This window comes from Ambystoma mexicanum, chromosome 10 (assembly GCF_040938575.1).
Source record: "Ambystoma mexicanum isolate Mex_15411 chromosome 10, UKY_AmexF1_1, whole genome shotgun sequence".
In the NCBI taxonomy this organism is placed as follows: Eukaryota; Metazoa; Chordata; class Amphibia; order Caudata; family Ambystomatidae; genus Ambystoma; species Ambystoma mexicanum.
Genome location: NC_090932.1, coordinates 772625777 through 772653045, shown reverse-complemented (window position 1 = coordinate 772653045; position 27269 = coordinate 772625777).

Here is a 27269-nt window from a genome sequence, read left to right as displayed (position 1 = left end):
CCTCAGCCTCGCCCAAGAGAAAAAGAGTTCCTGTGTTCCAGAGTCAAGGAGTGATGCCAGCCCCACCCAGGTAAGAAAGTAGTTCCAGATTCGGAAAAAATAGTCCCACCCAGCAGAAGGCTGGGGCTTCATTTTGCCAGGACTTGTGAAGGTGAGTATGCAGCATGGTCTGCTACAGGTAAGTCCACCCAAGCACCTTTATCCAAAGTATGAGCCCGGCACCTCTGGCGCCGGGACTGGTGATTCTTATGAGCCTGGCGCCAACGGAGCCAGGACATGGTCCAGAGGGCCCCGATAGGGGTCGGTTGGGACCAGGGGCGGGGGTTGTGAGCCTGCTTCCGGGGATGTTGGGCTTGTCCTGACTCCTTGGAAAGAGTGTGCTTCCGGGGATGTTGGGCTTGTCCTGACTCCTTGGAAACAGTGCTCATGACAGCACCCCCCCTCAAGGCCCCTCCCAAAATTGTCTCCCTCGGGGGTTTTGGTTTGTCGGGAAAAGTTCGGTGGAATCTTTTGATTAGGCGAGGTGCGTGGACGTATTCAGAGGGTTCCCATGATCGTTCTTGAGGCCCGTAGCCCTTCCAGTCAATCAGATAGTATAGCTTGGACTTAATGATCTTGGAGTCCAGGATGTTTTTAACCTCAAATTCGAGTTCTCCATTAACTTGAATAGGTTCTGGAGCTTTAGTCAATCGGGTTCCAGGCTGCATTGGTTTTAGTAGAGATACGTGGAAAACTGGATGTATTTTCATGTGGGACGGCAAGCTCAATTTGACAGCCACTGGATTTATTATGGCGGTGACAGGATATGGTCCCAGATATTTTGGATTGAAGGTGCGAGGCCCTTTAAGAGTTAAATGTTTAGTGGATAACCAAACTAGGTCTCCAACCCGGTATTGGGGGGCCTCCCTTCGATGTCGGTCTGCTCCCTTTTTATACTGTTCTTTGGCTAGTTGAAGATGGGTCGTGGCTTCCTTGAAAGCTTGAGTGATAGCAGTGTGTAGATGATCTACGGCAGGTGTTCCGAGATCCTGAGGTGGATCAAGATTGGAGTTTCGAGGGTGAATCCCGTATAAGAGGTAAAAGGGACTTTTTCCGGTTCCTGAATGGATCGAATTGTTGTAGGCGTATTCGGCGATCCAAAGGATGTCTTTCCAATTACTTTCCGACTGTTGCAGCATGCAACGTAAATATTGTTCCAGAGTTTGATTTGTCCTCTCGGTTTGACCATCTGTCTGGGGGTGATGGCTGGTTGAAAGTCTCACATCGATTTGAGCTAGACGACAGCAATTTCGCCAAAAGTGCGATATAAACTGGCTTCCTCTATCTGAGATCAAAATTGAAGGGAAACCATGTAACCGAACAATGTTTTCGAGGAATTCTCGGGCCAGGACTGAAGCTGAGGGTAAGCCCTTCAGTGGGATGAAGTGGGCCATTTTAGAAAACAAATCCACGATTACTTAAATGGTGTTGTATCCGGAGCATGAGGGTAAATCAGTAATGAAGTCCATGGAAAGGGTATGCCAGGGGTGTGGCGGGATGTCTAGTGGGTGTAATAGGCCGGCTGGTTTTTCTTTCTGACTTTTGTTTTGGGTGCACACCCCACAAGACATTACAAAGTCCTTGATATCCTTTCTCCATGATGGCCACCAGAAGTGTCTCTTGATCTTTTCTGAGGTTTTGGCAATGCCAGGATGTCCTTCCATTAAAGAATCATGGTAGCAAGAGATTACCTGTCTTGGTAAATCAGTACCAGGTAAGTATATTCGTCCTTGAAAATAAAGCAAATCCTTAGAGACGGTGAAGTCCTTTCCTTTCTGTTGCCAGTTCTGTAGATCTGAAGGAGTCACAAGTTGTTTGGCCTTTGCTTCGATATCTTCGATGGATTGCGAGGAGACCAGGCCCAGGATTCTTTGTTCGGGAATTATAGGCACGGGTTCAGGATTGACCATGTGTTCCTCCATTCCAATCCGGGAAAGGGCATCTGCTTTGCCATTCTTGTTGCCTGGACGATAAGGGATTACAAAGTCAAATTCGGCAAAAAACAGAGCCCAGCGAAGTTGTCTGGAGGATTGAGCTTTAGCAGTCTTCAAATACTGTAAGTTGCGATGATCGGTGATTACTGTGACTGTGTGTTTGGCTCCAAGGAGGTAGTGCCGCCAGGCCTTGAAGGCGGACTTAATAGCTAGAAGTTCTTTATCAGTGATGGTGTAGTTGATTTCGGGCGCCGAGAACTTGCGGGACCAGAATGCCACAGGGTGTAACTGGTTCGTTTCTGGATCCCTCTGTGATAAAACCGCCCCCATTGCCAAGCTGGAGGCGTCAGTCTCAACGATATAAGGAAGGTCCGGGCGCGGGTGTTTTAATATAGGTGCTGAGATAAACTTGGCTTTTAACTCCTGAAAGGCCTGTTCTGCCTCTGCTGTCCACTCGAAACGTTTATTCTTTTTTAAAAGAGCCGTAATGGGCTGAACTATTCTTGAAAATTCCGGGATAAACCTGCGGTAAAAGTTGGCGAAACCTAACATGCTTTGTACTCCCTTCACGGAAGTTGGTGATGGCCACTTGATGATAGCGTCAACTTTCCTCGAGTCCATGTGGACCCCGTTGGGGGTCAAAATGAAACCTAAAAATTCGACCTCGGTGACATGAAAAACACACTTTTCAAGCTTGGCAAAAAGTTTATGTTGGCGAAGCCTTTCAAGAACAGCTCTGACGTGTTTCTGATGCTCTGCTTCAGAAGATGAGTACACAAGGATGTCATCAATGTAGACGACTACACAAACGTCTATAAGTTCTCTAAGGACGTCATTCATGAAGTACTGGAAGGCGGCCGGAGCATTGCAAAGACCAAAGGGCATCACTTGGTATTCAAATAGTCCATACTTGGTGCGAAAGGCCGTCTTCCATTCGTCGCCTTCTTTGATCCGTACCAAGTGGTACGCTCCCCGAAGATCTAGCTTGGTGTATATACAGGCGCTTTTAACTTGGTCAAGGAGTTCCGGAATTAGAGGTAAGGGATACCTATTCTTTACCGTGATTTGGTTCAGGGCACAATAATCTATACAGGTCCTAAGGTCACCTTCTTTTTTCGGCACGAAGAACAGAGCTGAGGATACTGGAGACTTTGAAGGACGGATGAATCCGTTGGCTAGGTACTGGTCCAGATACTGTCGCAAATGAAGATTTTCAGGCTTGGTAAGGGCATAAATTCTACTACAGGGGGGAGTGGATCCGGGTATCAGGTCTATTTGACAGTCGTACGACCTGTGGGGAGGTAAAGTATTCGCCTGCTCCTTCTGAAAAACGTCTTGGAATTCCTGATACTCTATAGGCAGTTGCGGACTTTCGGATGTTGTCGCTGCTAGTCCAATACTGGGTCGAGGATAACAAGTGGGGGCACACTCTGGAAACCGTATTGTCTTTGCTCGCCAATCAATTTGAGGATTGTGTTTCTCTAACCAGGGAATCCCCAATATTACTTGGAATTGAGGAGCCTTGATCACATCGAACATGATCACCTCACAATGTCCATCTTGACTTAATAACGTCACTTCCGTGGTGGTATGGGTCACTGGTCCAGAAGCTATTTCCGTACCATCCACTGTGGTAATAACGTCTTTTATTGCCTTAGGACAGAGGGGTAGGTTCATCCTGGAAGCCATTTCGTGGTCTACATAATTACCAATTGCTCCGCTATCAATGTATGCTTTAATAGCATGCAAACGATCCGGTTGCTCTGGATTCATGAGGACCATTGAAACTATGAAATGCGAGGTCAAAGAACTGGTTTTAACGCTCGGCAAGCGGACCTCTACACTTGTCGGGCGAGGTCGGTTCCCGGCTCCGGCCTTTCGGTATTTTTATCAGAAGCTCCCACTGTCTTCTTTGAAGGTTTCACTGGGCATTCTCGAAGGAAATGTCCTGAATTTCCACAATAGAGGCATAACTGCAACTGTCTTCTCCTGTCGCGTTCTTTCTGGGTTAAAGGGCCCTTCATGACCCCTATTTGCATAGGTTCTACGGTTTCAGCTCCCTTGGTGGAATTCTGTGGTTTGGAGAACACTCGAGTTTCGAACCTGGAGCGGTCTGCCTTCCTGTTTTGCAATCTGTGATCCAATTGGACCACTAAATCGATGTATTCAGAACAATCCTGAGGAGGATTCACTACCTGAGCTAGAACATCTTTGAGTTCTCCCCGCAGACCTCTGTGGAACAGCGTGATCCTCTTGTCCTCGGGCCATCTGGTTTCAACTACTAGCCTATTAAATGACGCAATATAAGCCAGGAGATCCTGATTGCCTTGCCGTAAGGAAAGGAGTTCGTTATCCAAGGCCTGGCCCTGGGAATGTTTTGCAAACAGTCTTTCCATGCTGGTCTGGAATGCTTGGAAATCGTGAAGAATCGGATCATCCTGTGCAACTAGAGGAACCGACCAATCAGCAGCACTGCCGCTAAGATATGAAAGCACAAAGGCTACCTTAGTCTGGTCCGTCGGAAAAGCAGCTGGTCTACACAGAAAGTGCAATCGGCACTGGTTGATGAAAACCGCAAACCTTTTAGGATCTCCAGAGAAGCGTTCGGGTGGAGCCAAAGGCACATTTCCGGGTAGGTTGATTTGTACCGGACTGGCCGAGGCTGCAGGAATGTAGCTCCCTCCCGTAGGCAAAGGGGTTTGCCCCGCTTGTGATTGTAACAACTGTCTGGCAAGATCATCAGTTCGTTCTTTCGATACAATCAATTCTCTCCTCAGGGCATTCGTTTCCTGGCAGGCTGCATGTACCTCTGCTCTTAATTTCCCTAGTAGCTGGGATAGTTGGTCAGTGTCTGAGGTTTCCATTGCGCCTGGGTAGGAAGTTATTGGAGGGCTTCGCGTTCTGTAACGCTCACCTGGTTCCCACGGAGGCGCAGATCCTGGCTGGGCAGTTACCGTGTCTTCAATTGAGAAGCGCAGGACTCGGATGGTTCTTTGGACCGGACCTCCTCTTATGGAATGTCTGACTTGTAGAGTAAGGTGTCTGCAGGCGGAAGAAAAAGGGATTAATGGCTGGTTGTTGGTTGGGCTTCTCCTCCTTATTCGTTTCATCCCTGAGGCCGCCCAAAGTCTGAATGAGCTCTCACCTTAGATATGTAAATGCTGGGCTCTCCATCCTGCGACTGATGCAGGGGCGCTGGGTTCCAGTTACTTCACTGGGATTGCTTTAAGTCTCTTGTAGCCTCAGAGGGTGTAAAGCTGCTGAAGAAGCGATGCCGTCGTTTTCTGCAAGAGCGGATGCTGGTCGGTTTGTAAAGTTCGAGAGCACCTTTTAATGAAGTCTTTGCCTTTGTTTCTTAGGTGCCGAAATGCTATATGCTGAGCATACAGATGCACGTAAGTATGAAGGTCCGTGCACGTGGAGGAGCACGTAAGTAATATGCTTGCTGGCAGGTTTATTCGCACCTCTTAATGTCTTTTTCTTGATTTGCAGGTGCGGAGATGCAGCAGAAGAGGAGATGGCGAGGAGCGCACAGCTCCGGTAAGTGAAAATATAATTGCGTCCAATTTCCTCCTTTTTTGCACTAACCGGAGTTCTTTGTCTTGCAGGTAGAGGCCGCGGGATTCGGAAGATGCCGTGGGTTCTGGTAAGTAAGCGCGGCTGCTAAAACGTTGACCGGAGTTCTTTGTCTTGCAGGTAAAGGCCGCGGGATTCGGAAAATGCTGTGGTTTCAGGTAAGTAAGCACGGCTGCTAAAGCGTTGCCTTTTGCTAACCTGATGTTCCTTTGCTGGCAGGTGCAGCCGGAGACTGGATCCCTGGATGGTAAGTGAAGATCTGACTTGTTTTCACAGGCTGGAGCAGAAGATATCACTAGAAGACTGGAGCTGACTCGGTGAGCGTCCTGCTGCAGATGCAGAATAACGCGAAGCACATTCTTCCAATCGGGTGTGGTTTAAATAGTGTTGAGGTGATTAGGTGTCTTCCTCCTCAGCCTCGCCCCAGAGAAAAAGAGTTCCTGTGTTCCAGAGTCAAGGAGTGATGCCAGCCCCACCCAGGTAAGAAAGTAGTTCCAGATTCTGAAAAAATAGTCCCACCCAGCAGAAGGCTGGGGCTTCATTTTTCCAGGACTTGTGAAGGTGAGTATGCAGCATGGTCTGCTACAGGTAAGTCCACCCAAGCACCTTTATCCAAAGTATGAGCCCGGCACCTCTGGCGCCGGGACTGGTGATTCTTATGAGCCTGGCGCCAACGGCGCCAGGACATGGTCCAGAGGGCCCCGATAGGGGTCGGTTGGGACCAGGGGCGGGGGTTGTGAGCCTGCTTCCGGGGATGTTGGGCTTGTCCTGACTCCTTGGAAAGAGTGTGCTTCCGGGGATGTTGGGCTTGTCCTGACTCCTTGGAAACAGTGCTCATGACAGACAGGTCTTGTCAAAGTGGATTTCAAAGAAATCAACAAGAAACTTTACTTTCACTCATACGGGAACATGTGTTTATTTTCTTTAAAATGTAGCAAACACCAACTGTCTTCAAAGGAACTCCAACTATCTGAGCATGGTCAGTTTAATATATCAGTTTCAGATAAAACTCATGCTTACAACAAAATGACTTTAGCTGCAAAGACATTGTGGAAAACTAATAAAGCTGCCAAACCGAATTAAAGAAAGAAATGTCAGCTTTTCACAACGTTTAAAAAAATAGGCTTTTGCAAAATAAAGCAAAAACGAATGTCTGTGTTTTTAAACAGTACACTGGTAAATAAAAGCTTCACAGTCTTTGGTAATATCAAGGGGTTTGTTACTGGTGAGACTGTATCAGATGTGTTATTTGATGCAACAGGCTTTGTTTAATTCTGGATCTAAGATCAAAAAGTGAAGGATTTTAAAACCAGGGTGGCTGGAGTTGCAAAGTTGAAAAACAGGTTTCTGCCAAAAGGGAGGGCTCTCTTTCTCAGCAGATCCCGACAACCCCCTGATAATTATAGGGTGGAACAGACTTTCGTCTCTGCTGGGACCCAGGACAATGATGTTCCCAGGAAAGGAAGCTGGATGTGTGAGAGACAATAAAAACGTCAATCAGTCTGAGGAACCCCCCATCCTGCTTGGAAGGAACTGCCAGTTGGTGTCAGCAGAAAAGAAAAAAAAATGATTCAGTGACTCCCATTTGTTTCTAAAGACTATTTCATAAGGAAACTTTAAAGACTTGTATCTCGGCAGCAAAACTTTGTAGAAATGTAGAATTTTCGCAGCGTAAAAGTGAATTTTCAGGCTTTCGTTTAAAACTAGAATGTATTGACACTAAGGGGACAGAAAGGGTGATATATGTTGGATTACAAGAAAAGTATCAATTTTGCAAATGTAAAATTGTGTACATACATTCCTCATGACAATCCCCACCCATGTATAAAGTTGTAGAATTTTGAGAAATGTAAATCCCATTGAAAAGCATGAAAAACTGGTAGAGGAGCGAAACCAGGCCTCACGGACTGGAGATTTGGATTGAAATATGATACACAAAATATGTAACCTGTGTATCTGATTTGCTAAGTGGTTGCAACTATATACATATATGTTTGTGGAAAAATTAGATTTTAGTTCCAGTAACTATGGGAGGTTTCTGGACAATGTAAAACTCACCCCATAAACCTGACATAATTTTTCTGAAATCGAACCAGCAAAAATCTAGGCAGAGACTATTACCCCTGTCCAATCCGGTTGATAGAGGCGGGTGTAGTAAAGCCTGCCCCAGTCATTTACTGTGATGATGTCACCAGGCATTATAAAATAAGAGCCCCTGACAACACACAGAAAGACACTGGGGGGTCATTACACGTTTGGAGGTAGCCATGGTGCTATTAGCGCCATGGCTGCCTCCAAACTTGTGTCCGGGTCTGGGTTCTTTGAATGGGGACTTACCGGGTCATTCCAACCTTGGAGGACCCGGTAAGTCCCCATTCAAAATACCTATCCCCATTCCCATTCAAGCCTCCATAGGGCTCATTGGGAATGGGGAGGGAGCTAATAACGGGCCTGTTAATAACGGGCCCGTTATTAACTCCCTGGTCCCTTAGTGACTCCTGCTAAGGGCGGCTGGTAAAACCAGCCGTCCTTAACGGGACCCGCTAAGGGACCTCGGAATGCGGCAGTAAGGGGTTAACGGCACCGGCATCCTTACCGGCGCCATTCACCCCTTACCGCCGCACTCGTAATGAGGCCCACTGATTCTTGATTTCCTATGCCGGCATCCTGTTCTTGTCTGTTCCTGTCTTCATCTTGCATTTATCCATCTAGACTCCAGATCCCAACCACAAGGCCAAGCATTGCTGATCCTGCTTCAACTAGACCTCAATTCTAAAATAATCCCAATAACCAAGGGAAACGCTGTGGTGTTTTGAGAAGCATCCTGAATTAACCTGACTTGCTGCTCACTAAATGCATGCCTGCTGCAAACTTGCCATCCAGCTGATCTGTAGTATCCTGTGACCAGTCCATTGCCAGTCCAGTGCCATCCGGTAACCAGTCCATGCCCAGCTGATCCTGTCCCGCTGATTTTGTCTGCCTGTCCTTTGTTAGACCAGATCCGTCTGGTGACCAGAGCACTGACTGTCCAAAATCCAAAAAACTAAAAAGTGGACTGTGAGTATCAACAGGAACCATAGAAATTCAAAGTATACCTTGCCTTGCTTTGTCCTATCCCAATCTCTGAGCTATCCTATTCTGACCCCGATATCTTGTTAAAATTGTCAGCATTATATGTGAAACCCTGCCTTTAATTCCTAATGTCAGCACTGATTTACCTCTTCCTTTTTGTTTCGCATAGTACATAAGCCATTAGCGATTTTGATTAAATAAATTAATTTTCCATAAAGGAAACGGGGTACACCACGTGAAGCGTTACAAAGGCTGCGTACCTGTGGAGATTCACTAGTGACATTCTCTTTTTCTTAGTCATTAAATCCAGTTTAAGTCAAGTTTGCAATCCATTTTGGGGGGGGGCGTGGTCAGCAGCAGAGCAATGAGGACGTGAGTCCCTGGAGCTCATGCGGCCGCAGCAAACATCCTGAGCAAACAGCCTGCTACGAGTGGCAAATCTTCAGAATACGCATATCCTCCAGAAGATAAACACCCCAGGCGCGAGCGAATGAAATTCCAGCCCAAAACGCACCTTCCTGAGTGAGTTCGGAGCTGTGGAAAGAAAACAGCGCGACCGCGGCATCGCACAAACAAAATGGCCAAGTTCAGAGCGAAGGCGGGCAACGGAGTCTCGCAATGAGAGGGACCTGCGACTGGCTCCCTGGACCGAAGAGCGAGCGATCCGTCAGCCGCATCCGGCCAAACAGCGGGATTGCCGGACGGCGGCCTCCGTGTGGGCTGCAGAGGATCTCTGGCTGGTGGTGCGAAGCAGGCGGGAAGCCCACAGGACGCTGTTGCGAACAAATGAAAACGAGTCAGCCTTCGGCCCGCATGATGGCTGTCGCACCGAGAGCCGGGGGAGAGCTGTGCCGGGTGGAGTACTGAGGACTGCCCTGCCGCCAGAACCACGGTCAGTGGGGGAAGGTGGAAACTAGAGGGATTCCCCGGAGAACGGACGCCCCCTACACCCGCGAGGGAATCTCACCGATCGGCAGTGACTGCGGACCCTCAATGGCCCCGCGGCGGCCCCTCGGCGCCTGCTGGCCCTCCCGCACACTCCAAAAGCCTGGAGGAGACGGAACAGATCCGGAGAGCAGTTCCGCCAAAGCAGCCGGAGCGGGAAGGAGGGAGAAAGCCTGATACTTGCGCAACCCAGAAAACATTTGTCAGACCCTGCCACGACCTGACCTGGGGAAACTGCCATAGACCCCTCTGAGGCAGCGGCCTGCACGCGAATATAGCTGGGATCCCCCCCTGCACTGCTCTGAGGTCCAGATGGCGCAGATACCCCGGAACATAAAAGAGTTTCCCATGGCATAGTTGACCCCCCTGAACAGACAAACATAAAGCGCCGAATGGTGCAGCCAGCCCACACCCGGTGTGCAGGGTGATATGGGCTGAACATTTGCCACATGAAGCCTCGGAGTGGAAAATAAAGAAACCCTGCAAGGACACGCATGCATGAGCTACTGCACACGCAAAGGGAGCACATCTCACGAGTACACAATACCTGGACAGCGGAGTCCGCAAGGACTGAAAACCGGAAGCTCTCCCCACTGCAATCGTACTGCACTCGCACTGGGCAGAAACAACCCACCAGACATCCCAGCCAGGAGAGGTGAGACACGAGACCGCAACACTCTAAAGATACTGGGCACTGAAAGGGTTCTCAGGCAATTACTCCTGCAAACCTGAAACTTATGCCAGCCCTGCCGCACTAGAACAGAGCAAGGGGACAAGCGGCTACGCGGCCCTAACCCCTTGAACCACTGGACAGCTAATCAGTACTGATAGCCACTGGCACCGCCTGGCACCCGCACCACCCAGGCCAAGTGGACACCGCAGACCCGGAGAAGCGCTAAGAGAGCACCAAAGGAGCCGTTTCCAACCCCAGAAACAACACGACAGCCCAGACAGAGACACCCAATCATCTGCACCCATCATGGGCAAGGACAAATCAAAAAAACTGATCTCCCAGAGCAGGATAGATCAATTTACCATACCGACAACAAACGGCCAGCCGGAGCAAAATCAGCTAGACACCATGGCGGGAATAGAGGGCACAATATCACTAAAAGACATCATGGCGGTGTCAGGCTCCGGCCCTGGAAGGTTTGGCATCGATGGGTTTCTGCTTACTGTATGTGTTGATGGCATTCTCAAGCGTCAGGCGCGGTCTAGCCTTCCACCAAGATGGCCACCGCCACACAGCGTTTCCATAACAACGCTCAGAAGCTTGCTTCCGGTGCGTTGTATCGCTCCTTGGTTCCTGTTGCTGTTCGGTTGCTCTAACCGGTCGCCATCCTTCTAGTTGTGAGTTGTTCCACGCTTTCCTTTCTCTGGGCAGCCTTCGGTCGCATCCTCCCTCTCTCTTGCTCTTCTCTACTTCGCTGTCCTGGGCATTGCCTGGTCTTGTCTCCGGCTCTTCTCCCGCTGCCCAATTTCACTCTCCGGTTCTCCGGCTTTCGTATTACTCCTTCTGCTGAGCCTTCACCCCTCTTTCGACCCCCCTCGGGTCCTAGGTGAGTTTCCTCCTGTTCCTGTGCCCCTGCACATGCTTCAGCTGCACTGGCATTCACACTCTTTCTACCTCTTTCCCACGCATTCATTCATTCCTCCTTCACCCTCTATTTTACTTACCGTACTGTATTTATGGGAGAATCCACTGAGGCCATTTACCACTGCAGGTTTACTGTGGCACACTCCCGCCTGCATCTCGAAGGACATACCTCTTCAGAGCCGAGTCTTCATCCAGAGCTGTCAGAGTACTTCAGAGTTTTTTGGTGCCGAAGAAGCTTTTTCTCTAACTCTGAGGCGGGCTTTCTGGGGGTCCCTTTTGGTCAGGAACTTGTGCCCTGCCACCTACCTACACGAGAAGAGGGTAAAGGTGAAGAAGAAGACCAAGAAGGCAACACCCCGGAGCAGAGAGACCTCACTGGCAAGGAACATTTCATCAGATGAATCAGGTGAGGAGGGGTCAAGGGAGAGTTCTATAGACATTTCCAGCCACGACAGGTGGCCATAGCTGACTCGCGCGCCTCCATGGAGCAGAAAATGGACGACATCAGCATGGACGTCTCCCTCCTGGGACACGATCTCCAGAAGCTGATATCGTGCGCCGGAGAGGCAGAGCAACGCATATCTGGTGCGGAGGATGGAATAAGGAACATAGAACGACAACTGGCCAGAGTCACGACACGCTTGAAAACCATGGAGGAGCGAGTAGATGAGAGCGAGGGGAGATCCAGACGCAACAACGTTAGGATCCTGGGATTGCCGGAGAAAGCAGAGGGCCCACACATGGAGCTATTTCTGAAGCAGTGGCTCACAGACATGTTCGAAGCAAAAACATTTTCCAACTTCTTTTCCATTGAACGAGCCCACCGCGTACCGATGGGCCGCCCAGTACCGGGCGCCCCACCATGCACAGTGATCGCCAAACTATTGAATTATCGAGACCGTGATGCACTGCTTCAGACCGCAAGGGCAAAGGGCACTCTCACCTACAACGGATCCAAAACAGCATTTTTTCCATACTACTCCAGGGAAGTGCAGAAAGCCAGACAATAGTTTGACCAACTCAAAAAACAACTGCAATCCCTGAAGGTGAATTACGGCCTAATGTTCCCTGCCCAACTTAAAATATACCATAAGGGCCCAACGGTCCACTTCACTGACCCCAAAGAAGCGTGGAAGTGGGCAAAACAACACATCGAGGGAGATTGGACGGTCACAAGGGGCAACAGAAACAGAACACCCCGAGCCCGGCCGGGACATGAACCGCCAGACCAACAACCACCAGTACTGGGAAACCCTCCACAGTTGCAAGAATGAGAGCACCGACACCTGAAACACGTGCAAACAGAAACCTTTGATACCCTACTGAGTGGGGTTTAAGGTACTGTACACCAACAAAGTGCTAAACACACGATCAGAATAGCCACGAAGAGACACACAGCCAAGCGGCCAGCCCAGATGGAAGTCCCCCCTTCCCCTGGAATGCCACTCTGTGCCATCGCACTGGAGCATGTCAGGAACTCTTACACAGGGGAATAACCCCAAATAGTTGATTTGTTAGCTGTCCTATTCAGCTGCCGTTAGCTGAGGTTTGTTGTTGACTGTTCGGGTGACAGATGCTTCGAGTTGGAAGGAGTATAGGGCGGGGGATGGGAAGTTTGTTCAACGTTAGCTTTGTTAAGAAAAGGGTCCAGAGATGAAATCCAGAACGCTTTGCCATAACACCACCAACACGAGACACATGTGCACTGTGCTATAAGCTATTGACTGCCCCTTATCTTTCACCAAATGGCCTCCACTAACACAGATGTCAGAACCCTGCGACCCCTAACCTGGAATGTTAATGGGATGGGAGGAGGGATCAAAGGACGGCTCATTACACAACTCCTAAACCAGAACACGACCGACATGGCCTTCCTAACAGAGACCCACTTAGTGGGCACCACATGTAACCTGTTTAAATGCACTAACTATAGAATTGCAATACACGCCGGTTTCCCCACAGGCTCCCGTGGAGTACTTATACTAATACACAAAAGGTTGCCCCTGACCCCGGTGCGGGTGACCCAAGACACCGGTGGCAGATACGCATTCCTCACAGGAACACTCTGGAACCAGACAATAGCGTTGCTGGGGATCTACTCGCCACCAACACTGATCACCGCACTGATACAGGACATTACACCTTGATCTCTGGAGACAATTCAGATCTAATGATAATTGGGGGCGACTTCAACGAAGTCATGGAGGTGGGGATAGACCGCTCACACCTAAGAGGAAGAAACCCCTCTGTCCGAACTAAACTAGCAGTGTTTGCCACCGCAATGGGACTGCGGGATGTGTGGCGCGACTTGCACCCGGATGTGAGAGAATACTCTTTCCACTCAGGGGTAAACACCTCTTTATCTTGATTAGACTACTTCTTTCTGCCGGGATCAGATATCCACAGGGCCTCTGTGGCAACTCTATTGCTTCAAGGTATATCAGATCACTCCCCCCTGCTAATTGAGCTCAACACGACTAGACCAAGTCCACCCCCCTCCTGGCGCTTGAATAATTACTACCAGGCTTCCCAGATCTTCTGGAGCAAATACAACAAACGACGAAAACATACTTCAAGATAAACACAGGATCGGTAGATGACCCAGGGATCCTGTGGGAGGCATTCAAACCGGTACTGAGGGGTGAGATTTTGTCATGGTCTGCTGCTCACAAAAAGAAACACCAACAGGAATTAACAGAAGCCAAAGGGCAAGTGACCCAGGCCGAACTAAACCACCTAGAACTGGACCAACCTGAAACAAATCGAGCATTGACGCTAGCTCAAAAATGTTTACAGAACGTTGCACTAGATAGTGCTAAGCAGGCACATAGGATGAGAGCCAGAATATATGAGACTGGCGATAAGGCCGGCAAAATGCTGGCATGGTTAGAAAAGCATGAAATGGGCAGTGGCCAGGTTAGAGCGATATGGCCAGAGGGGTCAGACCCACTACTGACCGACCGAGACATAGCCGAGGGCTTTGCATCTTACTATGCAGAACTATACAGACAACCCACGTCACCTATCGATAATTTGGTACTACACGATATAGCCCTCCCCACTCTCAACACAGATTAACAGGCCCTTCTTGAGAGAGATATTACAGAGGAGGAACTGATAACGGCTATGTTGGAACTCCAGACGGGAAAGACACCAGGGCCAAATGGCTTACCGATTGAGATGTGGCGCAAACTGGGTATGAACGAGATCGCCCCCCCGCCTACTGCAAATGTTCCTACAGTCCAAGGAGCAGGGATGCCTACTGGCAGACCTCCGGAAAGCCACGATAATAGTGATCCCCAAAGCAGACAAGCCGCCAGACCTTTGCAGCTGATACAGACCAATCTCACTTATTAAAAGTGAGAGCTAGATACTAGCGAAAGTACTGGCCAACCGCTTACAACAGGTCATCACAACACTAATTCACCCTGACCAGTGAGGATTCATGCCGAAACAGTCAACCGCATGAACATTCACAGGCTGCACACGGTAATAGAATATGTATCCACCATTCAAGGCCCCCTGGCTGTACTGGCAATTGACTTTGAAAAGGCCTTCGACTTAGTGTACTGGGAGGCAATCTGGGAAATAATGCGTCGGATGGGGATTGGTCTGCAATTCCTGAGCTGGGTGCAACTCCTATATGAATCCCCCTGGGCACAAATGAGGGTGAATGGGTGGCCATCGAAAACTTTCAAGCTAGGGAAGGGAACCAGGCAGGGATGCCCCCTATCCACGATTGTAGACATACTAGACAGCCACGGTGCTTTCAGTGGACCAAAAGTAAACTGGCCCAAATCAATGCTGTTCCCAATAGGCAACACAACTTTCATACCACCAGTTAACTGTCCCTTTCGCATAGTAACAGAGCAGTTTAAATACCTTGGCATACAAATCACTAATGACTCAAACAATTATGTGGCTAATAATCTCCACCCGGTAACAACCAAATTTATGGAAGATATCCAGCACTGGGTCTCTCTCCCACTGACCCTACTACGAAGGGCAGAACTATTCAAAACGTTGGCTCTCCCACGCTTCCTATACATATTGCAAAACGCCTCACTACACATTCCAGTGAATGAATTCAAAAAGATAGACAACGCACTAAGGAAACTCCTTTGGAACAACAGACACCTGCGCATTGCGTTGGGCACTCTTCAGCGCTCCATCTGGGAGGGGGGGATAGGGCTCCCTCGCCTACAGTCCTACTAATGGGCTAGTCAAATGGCAGTGGTCAATGACTTACTGCACGGGGATACCACATTGCTACACAATAGACTGGGGAGCACCGGAGGACGCGATAGACCTTAAACTGAACTCCTTTACAGGACGATATGTAACTCAACCCCCCAGACTATGCTATCAAACATCGCCCGAGTTTGGAAAGACACACATAGGTTCATGGGGTGGGATGGGAAAGTCACCCCACTACAACCACTGTGGAACAATAGGAACCTACCTGAGGTAAATATGCTTCTGAGGTGGCATATTTGGCTACAACACGGAATTAGAACAGTGGGCGATATCATCGAGGGAGGCAGATTTGTATCCTTTGAATCCCTAGAGTCCCGATTTCACCTCCCAAGCACTGAACGTTTCCAATATATGCAGATGCAACATGCTCTACAAGCCCACCTCCCAGCCCTGGAAGACATGGCCGAAAGCACTCCCCTCGAAAGAAACGTAGTCCAGGCAAATATCGAGACTAAAGTCACATCTACCATGTATAATGTAATGAACTCCTTTGCCACCACCGAACTAACCAGTCTGAAAAGCAAATGGGAAAAAGATATAGGGTTTGTACAACCGGAAGACTGGGTGGGGGCCCTCATGTACCCTCGGGAGGTAGCCATTTCAGCCAGACTTAGGCTTATTCAGCTTAAAATACTGCACAGGATCTACTACCCAAGGGTGGCACTATATCGTTGGGGGAAAACCACTGACTCACACTGTCTACGGTGCAAGAGGGAGGAGGGAACGTTCTTCCACATACTGTGGGACTGCAGCTGCATACAACAGTACTGGCAAAAATGTTGCAATGAACTCTCAGGGGTACTGGGGAGAACGATACACAGGGACCCAAAGCTGCTCTTGCTTGGGGTGGAGGAGGAGGGAGAAGCGTCCAAATACGAGAAGTTGCTCTTGTCGACGACCTCGGCAATAATTAAAAGGAACATCGCACAATTGTGGGGCTCGGAAACAACACCGCAGTACGAACAATGGGTGACGGACGTCAACATATGCATTGCAATGGAACGAAGAGTGTATAAAGCCCGGGGTTGTCCGAAAAAAGCAGACTAAATATGGAATAGATGGGAGGAAGCTCAATGACTACACCAATCTGTACAATGGACGATGAAACACAGTGTACAAAAGTAAACCAATTTGGCATATAGCGTGAGATACAATGGACATTGTAAGACCCTTTTCTTTCTTTTTCTTTTCTTCTTTTCCTTTTCTTGTTCTTCTTTCATTTAACCAAGAACTGTCTAATTATTTATTTTAGGTTGAATGTTAATATGAAGAATGTATGTTTTGCGATGTTAAAACGATAAAAGAAGAAAAAAAAAGTTTGCAATCCATTTTAAAGCCGCTTTTCTGTTTTTCTCTGCTCTATTTCCTAAAAACGAACCTCACTTTATCTAGCATAACTCACTCAATTTACCAGCTAGAGACTTAATTTCACCTCCAGATTGTACCTAAGATCTATAGCTACACCCCAACTAAACCGCACTCCAAATCAGTGAATTTCACCCGTTTGTTTTTATCAAAAACCGTCTGGTTAATTTTAGGCAGGAATCAAAATATTTGCAAGTTTCCCACCTGTCATTTTTATTATAAACTTTTTTCAATCTTCCATTCATTCTCGAATTGTATGCTTTTGCTCAATCCATAGTTTGTGATTGCTAGCATCTTTCCAGTGTTGCTCCAGTGAAAAATTGTATTTGTTTCAAGATTTTTACACACATTCATTGCTTGATTCAGCCATTTCCGAGTGTCATTTTTAACATTGCAAGGGTTTCAAATCCGTTTTTCACTCTCATTTGAGGAGGGAAAGTTAGATTTGAATTCCGTTTCCAGATTCATATTCCTAACTGCCTGCTGCTTCCTTATATCCATCCAGAAGTGATTATTTGTGGGTTGAGGGAACATTGCAGGGGGAAATCATAACTTGAGTGCTATCTTTCCGAAAATCCAAACGTGTTCCCTGGTGTTTTCTATCTGTGTTACTAAAGGCTTGAATTAAGTGCATTGCCTACATTCCTATTGTTATTATCACCCCATTGGTGATTGCTGTCCCATATTGAAATTGTATGATTTCTTTTGAAATTTTAAATAAATAAATAAATAAATATTACCTTTACCCACCAGCCTGGTTCCTGGTCCATCGTGACCCGGGGTATTTGAAAAGGGGGTGTGATATGAGTGGTGTATCTCTCAAATATTGAATCTATATATAAATAAATAAGCATTTCAGTTGTGCGCTGCATAATAGGCTGAGACCAGGGTGTGTCGTCTGACTAAAATCCTTAACACAGTCTTGTGGGGATGTCAACATTTTCACTTGTATGCGCTGGGACGGCCGTTGAGAGTGGTAACTGACCACAAGCCCCTGCTATCAATCATGGCGGGTTCATCTTCCAAGCCTCCAGCCCGCATCGAGAGGTGGATGCTGGCACTACTCAAATATGTGGTCACCCTGGTGTACCGGCCGGGCAGCAACAACGCTGCAGACTACCTGTCCAGGCACCATGGGTGCAAGCCAGAAGGACGTGGATACATCAGTGCAGACAAAGGAGATGAACATGTGAGGCTGGTGGTAGAGGCTGCATGCCCAAACTCAGTGCCCATCCTGCAGCTAGAACAGGCGGCGGCTGAGGACGAGTGTTTTACTATCCTAAAGGTGGCCCTTCAGCAAGGGTCATGGAGGTCAGTGGTGGACACACTGTCCCAGAGGACCCAGGAGGCAAGATCAGCATTGGAACAACTGTGGAGGTTCAGGGATGAACTGGCTTTTGTGGAGTCAGGACTCCTACTCCGGGGTGACCACATAGTAATATCGAGGTGCAAGGTCCCCCAAGTTATTGAGTTGGCACACCAGGGCCATCAAGGCATTGCCAAAACCAAGGCCTGTCTACAACAGAAGGTATGGTTCCCGGACCTTCAGAGACAGGTGGAGGAGTTTGTATCAGACTGTGTGTGGTGCCAGGCGGCGGCCTCAGCACAGAAGGAGCCCCTGATCAAGACCATGCCCCGGATGATGAGTCCCTGGGAGAACGTCCATGCGGCCTTCGGGTCCACAGGCCACGACACTCACTTCCTGGTAGTTGTCGACGAATGGTTGCGGTATCCTGATGTCGAGTTCATCGACTCTGTCTCTTTCGATAAGGTGGCTGTGCCCTTTGAGATGATCTTTGCCATCCATGGCCTGCCTCAGACCCTGTGTTCTGACAATGGACCGCCATTCCAGGGGGACAGTTTCGCCCAGCTGATGGTGGAGTATAGGATACAACATCGAAAGATCACACCTGTGTGGCCCCGTGCAAATGGCGAAGCGGAAAGGTTTATGAGAACGCTAAACAAAGTCTTTTGCATCGCCCATGGCCACATGTACTCCCTGCAGCGGGCCTTGTATCAACTCCTGAGGGAATACAGGGCCACCCTGCATGCATCCACTGGAGTGGCACCAGCAGAGCCGATGTTTCTGCGATGTCCGAGGGATCTGAGTCCCTAAAGTACGAGTGCGTGAACCAGCTATCATTGACAACGCTCAGGTGGAACGTGAGAGGAGACTCAGGACAGTGGTAGAGAACATGAGGAGAGGACTCCGGCCCCAGCAGCTAGCTCTGGGAGATGAAGTGCTTGTGAAGAACCGGCACCCCCAAGGTGAGCTGTCCTTAACTTACGAGCCTGGTCCAATGGACATGGTGGCGGTGCGCGGCTCAATGGTGACTGCTTTCGACGGAACTGGTCCTGTCACCCGCAACGCCAGCTTCTTCAAGAAGGTTGGAGAGACCAGGCGTGAGGCAATTGGAAGAAAAGACTGTGGTGATGTACCGGATGAGGGTGGTGGCCTGGCCCATCCGCCGAGTTCCCCAGGTCGGGGGGACACAGTTGATCTGGGAGGCGGGCAGGAGGTATCCCCAAAGGGGGAACCCTGCCCATCTCAATGACTATGGGCCTTATTACGGGTTCGGCGGTAACCATGCTGATAAAACTGGCAGGTTGCCGCCGGACCTGTAAACAGTTACCAGCACCTAACTTGCCGGTAACACCGGGGGATTACAACCCCAGTGGCCAGTAAGTCAGGCACCAGTAAAATGTTGTTCCCACTTTCGGATAGAGTCCCATAGGACTCTATGGGAATGGGACCACAGAAACACCGGCATCGGTAATAATGGTGCCAGTGCTTCCATGATCCTCTGTGGGCGGGTGCCGGTCCGCCCGGCAGGTCAGACCTGCCAGGCAGGAGGGCACCCGCCCGACAGAGTTGTACTTTGCCGGTCCGGAAAAAATGGTGCTGATAAACTTACTGGCACCATTGTTTTCAGACCGGCAAGGTCAGAATGAGGCCCTATGTCTTGGACCCCTGAGGTGGTGGGCCCAGCCCATGGACTGAAAAGTGACTTGTGGGACTGGGAGGAATGTGATTAAAGGGGTGTTTGTTTTGGGCGCAGTGTAATGTTTTGAAATGTTTGAAGTTTACCTCTTTTGTTGTTTGATATGAAAAAGGAGTGTGGTGACTGCCCCTTTAAGGGCCCACACTGGGTTGTCCAACTGTCCCGTATTTTGCATGATTGTCCCGTAATTGGGGACTCTGTCCCGCAGTTTGCAGAGTGGCTCTACGGGATGCGGGTTGTCCCGACTTGCTCTGTGAGAGCACAATTAGGCATGCTGGGGGCTGGGGCCGGTCGCTGCAGGGCGCTCAGGCCACAGCTAATTGCTATCCATCCATCCACTTGCCAGCCACTGTTATTCCGATTCACGGGAAATGTATGTATATGAGCGGGGAGGGGTCATATACATACATTTCCCGCGAATCGGAATAACAGTGGCTGGCAAGTGGCAGCTAATCTGTGTGACACCCTAAATACGCTGCGTTACTGTGTGAGAAGGATTACACAATAAAGGGCATTATAGTCGCCCGTCTCTCTACATAAAAGCTGGCCATTAATACGAGCTTTAATGTGAGGTGATCAAGTGGCTGGCTGTCAAGTGTAATAAATCACAAATGAGGCAGGCCAAACGTGAATGACGATGTGGTGTCATCACTGCCTTGTGGGCAAGTTTCCCGCAAAAGGATATCAAGAAGTTGGCCACCCTAGCACACACACGCAGCAGAGTGACATAACTCCATGCTGCGTCAGAGAGACAGTGGAGCCCAGACTGTAAGCACGCCTCACATAATTCCCAACCGTACAGATTTAGGCATTAGGCTACTGCTTTATAAGCAGTCCTACCGCCTACATATTTTGGTGACAGATCCTACTGCTTTTTACAGTGGCAGGTAATTTATGTGACTCTAAGGCAGGCTGCAGGACAAAGCATGCAACACATTAATTAGTCTGTCTGTACAGTAGAATGGTAGGTGAGTGATTACTTTGATTGGGCTCAGACTAATCCACTGACTTGACAGCTACGTGACTCTGTCCTGCACTCTTGCCGGTACAACCCTTGGGTGAACCACCAGAGAAGGCAAGTGGCAGAGTGTAACACCATCATACATTATCTGCCTATCAGACTGAGGGGGGTATCAGTCTCCATGTCATTCAGTGTTCAACTTGCACTGCAGGAATACATATGTATTGCCCAGGCTGCTGCTACAGAGCAGTGGCAGACATTGCCTACCAACTCTGTGTGATTACCTTTTGTGTAATTGAATATGGTGTTAACTTACTGTGACGTCGTCAATTACTCATGGCACGTTGGGGAGGACACAGGGCAGTGGGAAGAGAAGGGGTGAAGGACCGTTAGTTCAGTTCCTGTTTAGCACAGATGAATAAAGACGTGTTGTACCCCACCTCCAGTCTCCGCTCGTTCTTTAAGTGAGAACGCGCAGTGTACCAGGCTCTTGGGGGTAAGGTGGTCGACGGGATATCACACTGGCGAAGAGGCGTTTCATGAACCGTCACGCCCCACAAATATTGGCTGGTGCAGCCGCGCCTGTGACCGAGGAGCAGATGCCAGAGCACGAAAAATCCATGCAACGAGGTAGTCCTTGGGACGGCAAAGAGGGAGTCAGCCCACCGGTGGCAGGCACGCATCATCAGCGGGTGGGAGCGCAGAAGCTCCCTGCTGCAACGATCATCAAAACAAGGGCAAATAGCCCTACCAGCCTCACAGCAACGATCCACCCACCGGTGGCAAGCACGTTCCATCAGCGGGTGGGAGCGCAGAAGCTCCCTGCTGCAACTTTTATCAGAACAAGGGCAAATAGCCCTACTCGCCTCACAGCCCCATTCTACAGGGCAAAACAAGGAGAGGAAAGGATTTTGCATCTGCACACAGCGAAACCTACCGTGCAGAAAAATCTCTTTGCCTGCCAACAATCACAACAGGGCATAACCTGGCCCACCCAGCAGGACGCAGGCGACACACACACCATCTGGAAAGTGAGACTCGAGTCTAAAGCTGTGCCCACTCCATTTCACCACGCACGCTTTAAGCCAACAAAATGTCAGAGGATGAATCACTGACTGAACAAATGACTCCTGCCCGCGCTCTCACGCAAAGAATATCTGACAGTCTGTTGATGCAACTACCCACCAATTTTGACCTCAGTGACACCAGCATCCTGGGACCACGGTGGTTGGCAGTTGGCCCAATCGATGATGAAAAGAAACACAGTCTACTGACTCATGCGATAGGCTCAAACGTAAGAGATATTGTGGACGAGCACCCTGAAGGTGACACAGACACGTACATAAACCTGCAAACTACTCGCACTGACTATTTCACGCCCCACACAAATGTGGATTATGAGAGACACATTGTCCACAGCACCAAGCAAATCAGGGGCGAAGCCATGGACGCATTTGTAATAAGACTAAGACTAAAGATGAAACATTGTGACTTCAACAAATACTCCAATGAAGAAGCATTACACTTGCAAATAATAGTCGGATGCGAGAGCGCAGACTTCAGAAAATGACTGCTACAAAAGCCACAAAGCCTCGAAGAGATCCTGCGCCTGGCCCACTCAGACACGACACTAGCATAACAAGTAGAAGGATTTGAAGACATCAAAATCACACATGGGAAGCAATAAAGTCTAAACACGCTTGAAGGGACCTCGAAAAGCAACCGCGACCCTTTTTGTTACAGGTGTGGTCACGAGTACCCACATGAAGGACAGTGCCCCGCAATGGGCCAACAGTGTTCCACGTGTGGAGGTGAAAACCACTACTATGCAGTCTGCTTCATATTCCGCAGCAAGATGCGTGGCGCCGGGAGAAATGGACGACTAACACTGGACAGAGATCCAAGGCCACAAAGTCCACCCCGCAAATCAAGCCATCCATACGACTCTGTCCGCCGTAAATACTGAGAAGACCAGCCAGACAGAAGAAAAGAGCGAACCTCGGGTGACGGGAGAGACAGCAAACCCATGACATCCAGGAACAGGAGGAGACCCCAAAGATACGTTAGATATCTAGTGGAACAATCACAGTCTGACAGTGCATCAAGCACATCCTCCGAGGACAACACCAGAAGAAGTGGAAGACCCAAGGAAGAGCCGCGAAAGAAGGGCTACCTGTACGTACTGGGCAACCCGACGGCGAAAGAGCACAGCCCGATCTTAGTCATCCAGGTCAATAAGATGACAGCTGAGCTTCTGGTGGTGTTACGCTTCGACAGCGCCACTCTCGCCACTCTCCCTCCGCATTTACGCTGGCTCACACAGCCCAGGGAAAGACATCGGTGTGGCAGCGTTATCAGTTTCCATGGAGACTGTATGGAGGCCGGCATCGGTCGTGTCAGCTGACATGTTCATTACGCACAACGCGTACACCGACGCTCCGCCCCTTGCCTTCTTAACTCGGTTCCTCTCGGGGGTCGGTACTGCTAATTGTAGTTAACACGTATCCCTACGTGTGTAGCCCCCGTGCTACTTTCCTTCTTCAACCTTGTGAACTTGCTTCTACATTACAACGTGTTTTCCCTGGTTCCTCGACATTGACTGCCACACGGACTGCTTACGGATTGCCCTGTTGTCTTTGGTTCTACACGCTGTTACGACTCGGAACGCTTCTTGGATTGCTGGCGGCTTTCTGTCAGAAGTCATTTTCCTACGCTCTGTAGCCTTTTTTGGTTCCTTCCTCAAGGGCTGCAACGGAGCGGTCACCCATGGCACTTTAGGGTTCACTTCCTTCAGTGAGTGTTCCTTCAATTCAACTGTGCTCATTGCTTCTTGTGATTGTTTGTTCTTGGATGAACTTTGCCTGCCCACGCTGTGAAGAATACTACACGTTACCTTGGACATTGTGCTGGATTTGTACTATTATCTTACAAGTGCAGTTCAGGACGCTTTCCAGTTACATGCAGCAACCCGTACCTAGCGCGTCCCTCGTGCCGTTCGGGTGTATCCTACCTCACTATCATCCATGTTTATTATTTTCTCCTGTCGTTGTGTCCTTTCCAGCAGGAGTTCCTTTTTGCTCCTTATCCAAGTCCTTCCAGGTTAGTCGGGCCTTCTCTAGGGTTTAAGGGGAGTCCTTTAAGTCTGTTAGTTCCTCATTGTCTTTTGAAATTGTCCTTCTAGGCACTGTACATACTCTGCTACTCCAACCAACTTGTTATTCAGGTATTCATTAATTGTTGATTGTACTTTCAATTGCTATTCTCATCTGTACCGCGTATAACCCTTTCTGTGGTTTCTTTTCAGCTGTTGGTCTAGCGGTGCGTGTTTACCCCGCTCTTTTATTTGATTGATACCTCTGTCTGTCATATCAACACAGCAGAGGGATACATCATATAAAAGAGTCCCTCTTCTTGAGAAAGCCTGATTCACTGAAATCAGGGTAGCTGAGGTTAAGACTGGTTGCTCTGAGAATTCCACCACTTCTGTCTTCAAGGTCCGGTTCCAATCTTCCGACCTTTGGTGTGGTGAGTAACAGGTGGACACAGGGGCCACAGTTAACGTGATCATAGAGGAGGTTTACAATAACATACCACATGCCCCCCGGCTGCAACCTGCAAGAGCACTCATATTTCCTTATGGATCAAAGATACCCCTAGCTTGCAAAAGCTTCTTCACAGCATCATGCAGCTAAAAAGGTCACACTAAAGACATACCCATGCACGTCCTAGAAGCTGCCACCGACAGTGGATGCATTTTTAGCTACAAGGCGGCTATTGATATGGGCCTCATTCACATCCTCTACAGGCTCATGATGCACAAATTCCTAGATCCCACTGCGAACATCAAACAGGTATTTCCAGCCTTGTTCAAAGGACTAGGAAAATTGAAAGGCCAAAAAATCGAACTACACATTGACACCAACATCACTCCTGTGGCACAACATTACAAGGGGATCCCCATTAACATACATAAGCGGATGGAGAATGAACTAATTAAATTGCTAGAAGCTGACATCATTGAGCCAGCAGAAGGCCCCACACCATGGGTATTCCCCATAGTGCCAGTATCCAAAAGAGACTTGTCCGACATCCGCATATGTGTGTACATGCGACGGCCAAATGAAGCCATCATGAGAGAACGTCACCAAGCCCCACGCATCACGGACGTGGTGCACCTTCTAAACGGGGCCACAATTTTCTCGAAGCTGGACCTCAACAAAGGGTACTGTCACGACTCTCGCCCAAAACCCCCTCTGGCAAACCCATTGGCCAGGTGGAGTCAGGACTCGGGCCTCTAGAGCCTGGCATCCTCTTCAAAAGCCCTCATGGGGCCAGTCCTGGCTGGCGCCAGGCTCATACACCATGAAAAACAATGTGCTTGGGAACTACTTTATTGTATTGTCAGCCAAAATGGAGGCATCCACATAGCTTGGTTCCTAAGAACCAAGCTATGCGGTCTAGTGTTTTGGGTGTGGTAGCCTAGGAACTACTTTACCTGGACCATTTTCTTGGGGCTTTTTAAACCACACCCGAGCAAGACAACACGCTTCGCATTACTTTGCAGCTTGCAACGTGATGCTCAGCGTGTCCAGCTATTCCCTCGAACCTCAGAGAAGCAGAACCTGCAAGGAGACAAAAGGAACATCATTAGCAGCAGCATCTTACCTGCAGTCTTCATCTTTAAACACTCGCAGCTACTGAGAACAGCTTCCTCGAATCTGCACGCCTCACGGACAGAACAACCTGAAAGAGGAAGATAGAGGCAACATTAAAAAAGGCAGTCGAGACATTTACAAATTACGAACTGCTCGAAAGGCTTACCTAGCTGGTCGCCTCTCGGCTGGCACCACTCCGGACATTCCACTCGCGCTGAAGAACACCGCAACCTACAAGGAAGGAAAACACAGGTTAGCAAAGGCAAGACTTTGCAGCACTGCGCGTAGCGCTTAGTTACCACATCATAGCGCTCTTAATGCGCCATCATTTACCAGCGGGGCTCAACCAAGCCAGTTCGCCGCGCTGAAGCTCTGCATACCTAAGGAAGAAAAAAGAGACATTTTAAACAAAGAAAGGCATGCAGGATAGCAACAAAACTAAAGAACAGCAATAAGACCTACCTGAACAATATCAAACGGGCCGGCGTCAGTGAAGTAACTGGACCGCACTCCCCCATTAAAAACAATGCGCCCCTGCAAAGAAGGCAGGACGGAGAGCACGCCTAATTCTACCTCAAGGCAGAACCTTCCCCCGCAGACCACATCAGGGCAAAGCTGAGAAGCATACCAGTGAGTAACCCGGCTGGGTGGTGTCCCTGTGGATACTAGGTGAACGTAACAGAACGCAAAGCCTACCATAACAAATCCACCTGGGTGCCATGGAGACATCAGAAATGGACCAATTGGCCCAATTACTAGGAGAGCTTCGTGCTGAGGTTCATTCTGCCCGACAAGAGACTAATGCCCTCCGGAGAGACCTAATAGTGACCAAAGAACGCACTGAAGAGATTAGCAGGCAATACTTGCAATCACAGTCAGGACAGACACCTCTACCTAGAAGCAATCCAATGATGCAAACCCCGCCATACCACCCACTCCGGTACAGATCACGTTACCTGTAACAGTGCCCCTGGCACCACCAAAAAGGTTCTCAGGTGACCCACGGAAGTATGCGGCATTCATCAATCAGTGCCGCCTTCATTTTCTTTGTAGGCCTGGAGCATTTCCAAACGACCAAGCTCGGGTAGCTTTTGTATTCTCATACCTGAGTGGTAGTGCAGCAGATTGGTCAGTGCCGTTGGTAACCCATGACGATCCTCTATTACATGACTTTGGGGGGTTCCAGAGAGATATGGAAAAACGTTTTGCTCGCCATACCCAGGAACAAGCAGTAGACAATGAACTCTTGTCCCTCCGACAGGGGAATCAGGACTTGTTAACGTACATTGCTACCTTCAACAGACTGGTTGCCGAAGCTAGATGGCCAGATAACAAAAGAACCACGTTATTCCATCGAGGCTTACGAGGCGAATTAAAGGACGTCTTAGCCCAGGTGGTTGATCCACCCAGAGACTGTGCAGAATTCATAAATCTGGTTGTGCAGCTAGACCACCGGTTGCAGGACCGAAAGGCAGACCGGTCTAAGACGGACCCTGGGACCGTGTATGTTCGACCAAGGGAAAACACACCCCGTGTACCTGAAAATGCTGTAGAACCCATGCAGATTGGAGGGATACGGCCTCCATTAACAAAACAAGAGCGGGACAAAAGAAGACAACAGCTTTGTTTGTATTGTGGGAAACCAGGACATTTCCTGAAGGACTGTCCAGTAAAACCCCCAAGAAGAACAGTCGGGCCACAGAGAAGGATGAAGCTAAGGAATCGGAAAACTACCAAGCTCGACAAACGTAGAGGTCAGTTTGTCGAGTGAGAAGAAAGAGTTGTTGACCTCACACTTTGCAATACCAGTGATCTTAATTATCCACTAACAGTCGTCAAGAATGCATGCCGTTGAAGCATACATCG